An 8926-nucleotide genomic window follows, 5' to 3' on the forward strand; every position below is an offset into this window, starting at 1 on the left:
ACTTGGGGAGTCATGAAGGAATAGACGATATTTAGGTCATTATCTTGAGGTGCTGACCTCAAAGGTGCATGTAGAAAGAGAAGAGTTCTGGGGAATAAGGCTTGGGTCATTCCAGTGTTTGTTAGTGGCTGACATGGGGAAGAACTGGCAAGCGAGAAGTCAATGGAGGAGGAGGATGGTCCAGAGCCATGTCCTAGAAGCTAACTGAAGAAAGGGTTTCACAAGGAAGCAGTGATTAACTTATCAAACATGGCTGGTACAGTGAAATATAACAAGACTGAGGCATAACTGTTGGATATAGCAATGTGCAGGTTATTGGAGTCCTTGACAATGGTTCTTTTGTTGGATTAGTGGAGACAGAATTAGGGTTGGTTAGAGTTAAATAGAGAATGAAAAAATGGTGAATGTAGACAATTATTTCCAAGAGGGGGAAGGGAGATGTGTGGACAAGACAGAATATTTGAAAGATAAAATATAATACAGCTGATTAAAATAATGATGCAAAAGAGAAAGATGAGAATGGTGAGAAGATGGGATGTAGGGGAACTAGCTTTATATAGGAGCATAGACAGTCTGTAGCATTTGAAAGGAAGGCAGAGGTTGGGAGTACAGGTGCAGGGAGGTACATGAGGTAGTGGCACTATGTGGAATTTATCTTCTAATTGCCTAACTTGCTCAGCAAAGTAGCAAGAAGAGGGTAAAAGTGGAGAGAACTTTTGGAAGTCTGAGAAGAGAGTAGACATGGAGTAGTCTAAAATAGTAGGAGATTGGATTGATGCGGGAAAGGTGGCAAGATAGCTGGGTAGCCTTAAAGACTCTCACTTGAAGTTGGTGGTCAGGTTGTCATTAATTTAAAATCAACATTGCTTTGGGTTTTCTTCCAGTGAAAGACAGTTGTTTGGGTTCAGGCAGAGAGTGTGAGCAGAGAGGATTTAACAAGAATTGTAGTTTTTCCAGGAAAGTACAACAACAAAGAAAAGGGCAGTGGAGATAAAGGTGTATGAAAGAGATGATTATAATGGTGCTCCGTGACATCTATGCTAGGCTGCAGGGAAGTGGCCTCGTGAGTGGGGTAGGGGACAACAAAAATATGGTAGGGTCAATGGATTATAGGGTTGTGTTGAGGCCAAGGACTTGTTGGAGTTAATGTAGTATATGGACTGCAAATAAGAGAGGTGGTGGTCTGAGAGAGAGATGCTTGAAGTTGGAATTCTGGAGGGGCTAAAGTCACTGTAATGACAAGGTCTAGGAGTGAGTAGGAGGTAGTAGAGGAAGTCAAGTTCAAAGGCCATGGCCATTGCCTAGGAAAACCATGGTGGTGGCTTGAGTTGAAATGGCAAAAAAGAAGATGGAGAAAAGCATATGGTGATGAACATTCCAATATGATCATGGGACTCCATGCAGCATAGCATTTTCAAGAACTCCAGAGTCTGATCGCTCAGGTTCTCTTCCTGGCTCCATCATGTACAAGCTCTGTGATCTCGGGTAAATTATCTTCAAATGTGATATGGGTGGACAACAGCACCTACTTCGTGCCTTTGTCATGAGGATTAAATAAATTTGTACAGGCAAAGCACTTGGCATGTAATAAAATATCAATAGCTGATAATAATTTGTAACTCCTAGGCCTGGCCCCCTATTGTGGATCTCCATGGCCTGGCCTACAGCAGAGGTTCTACAGGAGCACTACCTGTTCCCCTGGGGACTTATATCCTAAGAACAACTGGTATTTTAAACAAAAAAATGACATGGGGTGAGTTAGGTTTTATAAAGTTTACTCTATTTACTGCAAGGAGAATGGTTTATTTCAAATTTCAGATGTAAAAAGGGCTTGGGACTTTGACGTTCATTGAAGTGGGACAAGCATTGTAATGCGTGTAGAAATGGGCCTATAGGTAGGAGAAGGTGCTCCTTGTTATGTTACTCAAGGTCCTTCAGAGTTGCCACCCCACTTTTCCTGGTAGCTGGATCTCCAGCCACTGCCTCTGCTCAGCATTAGGCACAATTCCCCCAGCCAAACTCACACCTTGGTTTATGGGAGACCTCTCAACCCTTTCACTGGCCACACAGTTATTCATCCTTCAAAACTCAGTTCTCAGCCCATCTGTGTAGACTTCTCTAGTGTCCAAAGCTTGAATGGTTCCTACTTGCTGTCTTCATTAGGATGTCCAAACTGGTTATATTTGCTGTATTCATAAAGGGATGTATCATAAGACTTAAGATTTTTAGGCCGGGCGTGGTGGCTTACACCTGTAATCCCAGCACTTTGGGAGGCCAAGGTGGGCGGATCACGAGGTCAAGAGATCAAGACCATCCTGGCTAACGTGGTGAAACCCCATCTCTACTAAAAAAAAAAAAAAATGCAAAAAATTGGCCTGGCGTGGTGGCAGATGCCTGTAGTCCCAGCTACTCAGGAGGCTGAGGCAGGAGAATGGTGTGAACCCGGGAGGCAGAGCTTGCAGTGAGCCGATATCTCGTCACTGCACTCCAGCATGGGGAACAGAGCAAGACTCCACCTCAAAAAAAAAAAAAGAAAGAAAAAAAGACTTAAGATCTTCCTCTTTTAGGAATAAAGTTGGCCCCTAAAACTCATTGGCCATTTTACTCTTTAGCCTTGGAGGAGTCAAACTTCCATGTTTGTTCAGGGAACACAATGGTTGATTCTTGTGAGTGCACATACCCCATGGTCTTTTCAAGATTGTGGCAGAAAATATTGACTCTCTTTTTGTTTCAGGGTTTTTCTCAGTCTCTGGAGGATTGAAGACAGTTGATAGTCCAATGGCAGGGCTCTTATCTGGAAGCCTTTATCAGATTTCCCACTGAGGCCTAAGGCTGAGAACCCTTTTTTTTTCTCTTTCATGCTTCAAGTTGGGAGTGATTTGTGTCTGCTGTCTATAGCTCTCAAAGACCTGTGGGTACTGTTTCTCAAAAAATAAAAAAAACACATTATTTCAACAGGGAGAACATGCAGAACTGGTGCAGATTCAGCGAGATCGTCCTGGAAATCTTATGCCAACCTGCTGTTGGTGTGTCCAAGAGAGTGTGGGAGTGGTCTGAAACCCTCTTCCCAGGAATATATTGTGGTTATGGTCAGACTTCAGGTCCCAGCTGCAGAAGCCCTGGGTAGCAAAAGTCCAGTTGTAGATAAAACCCTAAGGGACTTTCCTCCTTCAAGTAGAGGTGCGGAGGAGCGGTGGTGGCTTGAGATTTACTGGGACTTTTGAAACCAAGGAACTTCCCTAAGCAGAGGGCTGGATCCTGGGGGTGATGTTTGAATGCTGTCTAGAGAGAATAGAGGGGCTGCAGGAGAACCTTCTGGGGACTCCTTACGGCTTTTTTTTTTTTTTTTCCAGATGGAGTTTCACTCTTATTGCCCAGGCTGGAGTGCAATGGCGCAATCTCAGCTCACCACAACCTCCACCTCCCGGGTTCAAGCAATTCTCCTGCCTCAGCCTCCCGAGTAGCTGGGATTACAGGCATGTGCCATCATGCCTGGCAAAGTTTTGTATTTTTAGTAGAGACGAGGTTTTACCATGTTGGTCAGGCTGGTCTCGAACTCCCGACCTCAGGTGATCCATCCGCCTTGGCCTCCCAAAGTGCTGGGATTACAGGCATGAGCCACTGCACCAGGCGCCTCATGGCTCTTTCTGCTTTATTCTTTATTTGTTAAATGCTAACATTTTAAAAACTGTGGTAAAATCCACATAATGCAAAATTTACCATCTTAACCATCTTTAAGTACCCAGTTCAGTGGTATTAAGTGCATCCACATTACTGTGCAACTGTCACCACCACCTCGTATAAATGGAATCACATAATATTTGTCCTTTTCTGACCAGCTGATTCCACTTAGCATGACGTCCTCAAGGTTCATGCACGTTGTAGCAGGTGTCCAAACTTCCTTCCTTTTTGAAGGCTGAATGATATTCCGTGGTATATACATCCCACATTTTGTTTATTTATTCATCCATCCATGGACACTTGGACTATTTTCACATTTTGGCTATTGTGAATAGTGCTGCTATGAATACAGGTATATTTTACTCTTTATTATAAAAGAATAAAAATTAGGCCTATTCTTAGCGGAGAGATACATCTGACTTTGCCAAGTGTGTAAAACTGGCCTCTGAGAAGGACTCAACATGGAGGGTTGGGGATGGTTCTCATCCTAGAGCCTTCCTGCCCCAACCCGAGAGTGACCTTGGAAAAAATGGCTCCCTGCATGGTGTATGGGTGTGGGGGAGAGTTCTGGAAGCCTGGACCATGAGGGCTACAATGTGCAGTGAACTGTCCATGACCAAGCACAGTAACCTGGAGAGAAGAACCCGTGACCACCTCAGTGCACTCCAGTAGCCCCCTGGGGACTCTGCCCCCTGGGGCAGAGGAGGGTACTGGGCAGTGGCCAGATGGAAAACAGGGGTGTAGCCAGGCAGCCTGTGTTGGTGTTCTGGCTATGCTGTCTGCTGCCACCAGGACAGCTTGCCCACATGTTTAGCTCTTGGTTTCCTCATTTGTAAACAGAGATGATGATCACAGTGCCCAGCTCACCGGGTGGTTGTTAGGATGAAATGTGACAACATATGTAAGGTAATTAGCATAATGTCTGGGCCAGAGGACAATCTTGGTAAATATTCACTGTTTTTGTCATTATTATTTCCCTCTTCTTTGAGGCTGGAGACTCCAGGATTCAGTGTGCCCTTTGGACAGATTAATCAGCCCTGGCCTGTTAGGCATCTTCTAGGAGCTGGGGGAATAGACAGAGAGCCAAGTGGGTTTTTTCATGAGCAGCTTAGAGCTACTGAATGACTACTAAGTAAACCTTTTACTGCCAGGCAATGATGGGCATATTAGCGCATGCTGGTGGTGCTGCATCGTCACTTTTTGCTTGTGTGTGTGTTTTTTTTTTTTTAAACAGAGTCTCTCGCTCTTGTCACCCAGGCTGAAGTGCAGTGGTCCAAGCTCTGCTCACTGCAAACTCCGCCTCCCAGGTTCAAGAGATTCTCCTGTCTCAGCCTCCCAAGAAGCTGGGATTACAGATGTTTGCCACTACCCCTGGCTAATTTTTGTATTTTTAGTAGAGACGGGGCTTCACCATGTTGGCCAGGCTAATCTCAATCTCCTGACCTCAAGTGATCTGCCCTCCTAGGCCTCCCAAAGTGCTAGGATTACAGGTGTGAGCCACTGCACCTGGCTGCCTGTGAGTGTTCCCCCCCAGGCCCCCAGACAGTGGTCCCTTGAGGGCAGGACCTGGATTTTATTCATCTTGTGCCCTTTGTGCCCAGGACAGAGCTGGCCACAAAATGGGCAACTTACACTCAAGGACTTCGAGTTTGGCCTTTTGCTTTCTGTGAGTTTTGCCCTCACCTGGATTTGGCCTTTGTGGGAAAAGCAGGCAGGCCCCAGTGGACATCAGCAGTGCTTTTTCCTAGAAGAAGCTTCTCAGCTGCAGGCCTCTCATAAATGAGAGAGGAAGACTCCACGGATTTAGAGATTGGGGCCTCAGGGATGATTTCACAAAATTCTGAAATGTTCCGGGGATGGAATCCTCTCAGGATGGTTCATGGGATCGGGGACACCTGGAACAGGGCCTAGAGCTGGACATCCCACTGTGGAAGAGCCTGTTGCACCCTGTCCTGTGTGCCCAGGGATTTCTGTGTCCCTCTCCTAGAAGCAGGGCCAGCCCTGGCTGCTATCCAGCGAGGCCACTCCTGTCACCTGTTGCGTTTGCCTAGCAGTGAGTGGGGAGTGACGGTTTTTGTTCTTAGGCAGGCACAAATGGGCCCTGTGTGCAAGGCCAGACTGGCCTGAGGCCCAGGCTAACTTTCCAGAACCATTTCCCCCCTGTCCAAGTGTCTTAGAGTTAGGCCCAACCTGAGTTCAATTCCCAGCTTTGTTTTCATCACAGGTCAGCTAGCCTCTCTAAACCTTATTCTTCACCTGGAAAAAAAAAAAAAAAAAGAAAAAGAAAGAAAAAGAAAAAACCCAGAGGCTTTTACTACCCTCCCGAGGCTGCTGTGAGGGAGAAGATGCCCAAAGCACAGACCCCAGGGTCAACACCACAGAGAAAGGGCTGGGTGGTTTCTTTCCCTTTCTCAGCTCCCAGCACAAAATGTGTCTCAGTATAGGAGCGGCTCTTGTGCGTCTCCCGCTGGACTCAAGCTGCTCCCTCCCTCCAGGGCCTGCATCTTCCATCTCCCCTAGAGAAACTGTGTTGAGTCTCAAGCTCCAATCCCTCTGTAAAGCCTTCTATGCCCGGCCCAAGTATAACTGATGGCTCCCTTCTTTGTGGCCTGGACCTTTGGTAGACCCAACAGAAGATTTCCCTGCAGGTCTAAAATCTGGCATTTTTTGCATTGCTAGGATTTCCAGAGTTTAGGCATTTTTAATTGAAACCCTGCCCAAGGGTACTAAAAGCTTCTTTAAGCATATGAGGTAGATATTTGCACACCAGTGTATACACACAAATGCAAGTCAATATTTTAAAACATTATTTCCTGTACGGGTCTTATAAATGACAAATATTCACCTCTCCTGGTAAGGAGCACCCATCCGTCATTATTTGTAGCTCAGCAGAACACACACATCCTTGTGTGTCACTCATCAAAGCAAATTGCCTGTCCTGTCTTTTTTTCTGACATTACTAAACTATGATTTACGATAATAAAATATACATTTTTCTATTGTGTAAGAATTTGGATGAAATCCCAGCGTGGAGAACAAAGATTGATTTGAGCCCTGACATTCAGAAGGGAAGTGCAGGCCCCACCTGTGGAAGGTGGAAGGGGCTGGTGCATGGCGGTGCCTTCCTACAGTGCAGGTAGGAGGAGGCCAGTGACTCATGAGGGACATTCCAAGAGGTCAAGAGGTGTTGAGGTGGGAGATCCAGGGTTGGGCTCTAAGAGAACCTCACTAGAGATAGGAGGAGGAGGAGGAGAAAGGTGGCTGAGCACCATCAGGGCGGATGCTTGTGAGCCTCTGTACACCGGGTTGTGAGAGCGCGGAGTACTGGAGAACCTGGCATACATGTCCCAGGGTCCTGGGGCAAACACAGAACACAGGCAGGTGGCACCTCTCACCTGGAGAAGGGAGAGGTTGGAGACAAGCGGAGCTGTGAGGAGACAAGCGGAGTGTTGTGTGAGCTGTATGAGGCAAGGATAGATAGATGGGTTTCCTGTGCAGCCTACTCAAAAGGGCTGCCCGCTAGGTGTGTGGAACCCACAAGAAGGTAGCTGCAGGGGGACTGGCCAAGACAGAAGCTGAAAGCAGGTCGTCAAGTGTCAGGACATGGTTTGGTGCAGGGATGCTTGTCAGGGTCTCTAGAGAACTAGTTCAAGGGGCAGCAACTGTGAGCCTGACAAGCAGCCACCCACTGCCCCAGCTAAGTGAAAAGACTTTTGTCTCTTCTGTCTTTCATCCTCATTCCTCTTAGCTCCTGACCCTGGAGGGCCCAGAGGCAGCAGAGAGAGTGGGAGCCACAGCTAGGGGAGTGCCCAAACCTACTTGTCCCTGGCCTCTTGCTGCTGGTTCCCAAGGCAGAGGGCAGCCCGACTGACTCGATTTGCATGAGATAGAAGTTTAAATATTACTCTTAAGTAATATTATTTATTTTTTTTAAATTTAAAGTCAATAAACTTTTATTCAAGGAATTCTATGTTGTGATTTCTTCCACTGTCCATCAAGGTCAGTTTAGATCCTCTAAAGAGCTGGTGTCAAAAGATTTATCTTCAAGTTAGCCCTTTTTAATGAAACTGAGGCTTATTTTAATCCAGTTGTCCTGTCCTTTTATTTTGGCTTCTTTCATCTCCTTTAATATGGAAATACTGATGAAGACTTCAAAATTCATCCAGAATCTTTGGGGATCTGATTTCTTCAACCAATTTAGAGTCATTTTTACTGTAGGTGGTGGATCTTCCTGGTTCTCAATTTGACACCCTCTTAACACGAATGAGTTCAAATCATATTCATTCCTAAGCAATTACACTCAAGAATAGTACAGATATGTGGAATATGCCAATACCTTTAACTCCAGACATCATGTTCTCAAGATAAAAGCCTTTAAAACAAAAAGCCATCGTATGTATCAAGTCAACATGAAATTGGAATACAAAATTAATACAGCTGAGGAGTTCCCTCGTATCCCATGCTGTTTAACTATCTATTCTACAGTCCTAGAATCAATCTTTTTTTTTTATTAAGAGACAGGGCCTGTCTGTTACCCAGGCTCCAGTACAGTGGTGCCATCAAAGCTTTGTGCAGCCTCCAACTCCTGGGCTCAATCCTCTTGCCTCAGCCTTCCCTTCCTGAGTAGCTGCAACTATAGGCCATGCCCTAATACTCAGCTAATTTTAAAATTTTTGTGGAGATGAGGTGTTTGTTACTTTCTTGCCCAGGCTATTCTTGAACTCCTGGCTTCAAGCAAAACACCTACCTCGGTGTGGGGATTGCAGGCATGAGCCACTGTGCCTGTCCTGGAACCAACCTTTATGGCTATCAATACTCCCATCAGTTAACTATCTCAGGTATCATAATTTCCCTTCTTATATGTATTAAAACTCATATTGAACAATGAGTTCTGGGTTGCAAAAAAGGATTTATTTTTTGCACTTGTCCATAAGTCTTTGTCCACAAGTTAAACAAAAACATACATAAGTGCAGAAGTAATATTTAAATATTACTCATCAAAGTACGTTTCCTGTCTTTTTTCCCTAAAATTACTAAAATATGATTTATGATAACAAAATACTGTTTTTCTATTGTGTTAGAATTTGGAAGAAATCCCAGTATGGAGAACAAAGATTGATCCGAACTCTGACATTCAGGCTGGGCACAATGGCTCATGCCTGTAATCCCAGCACTTTGGGAGGCTGAGGCAGTCGAATCACTTGAGGTCAGGAGTTCAAGACCAGCCTGGCCAATATGGTGAAAC

General features: G+C 45.4%; 1 non-coding gene across 1 annotated transcript; it reads right to left on the reverse strand.

The window, feature by feature from the left end:
- Positions 1-8526: 8526 nt before the first annotated feature.
- On the reverse strand, positions 8527-8654 carry LOC129043317 (small nucleolar RNA SNORA40). The gene has a single exon (XR_008504409.1). It is a non-coding gene; the product is annotated as a small nucleolar RNA SNORA40 (small nucleolar RNA).
- Positions 8655-8926: the final 272 nt, after the last annotated feature.

Source organism: Pongo pygmaeus, chromosome 7, assembly GCF_028885625.2.
Source record: "Pongo pygmaeus isolate AG05252 chromosome 7, NHGRI_mPonPyg2-v2.0_pri, whole genome shotgun sequence".
NCBI lineage: Eukaryota > Metazoa > Chordata > Mammalia > Primates > Hominidae > Pongo > Pongo pygmaeus.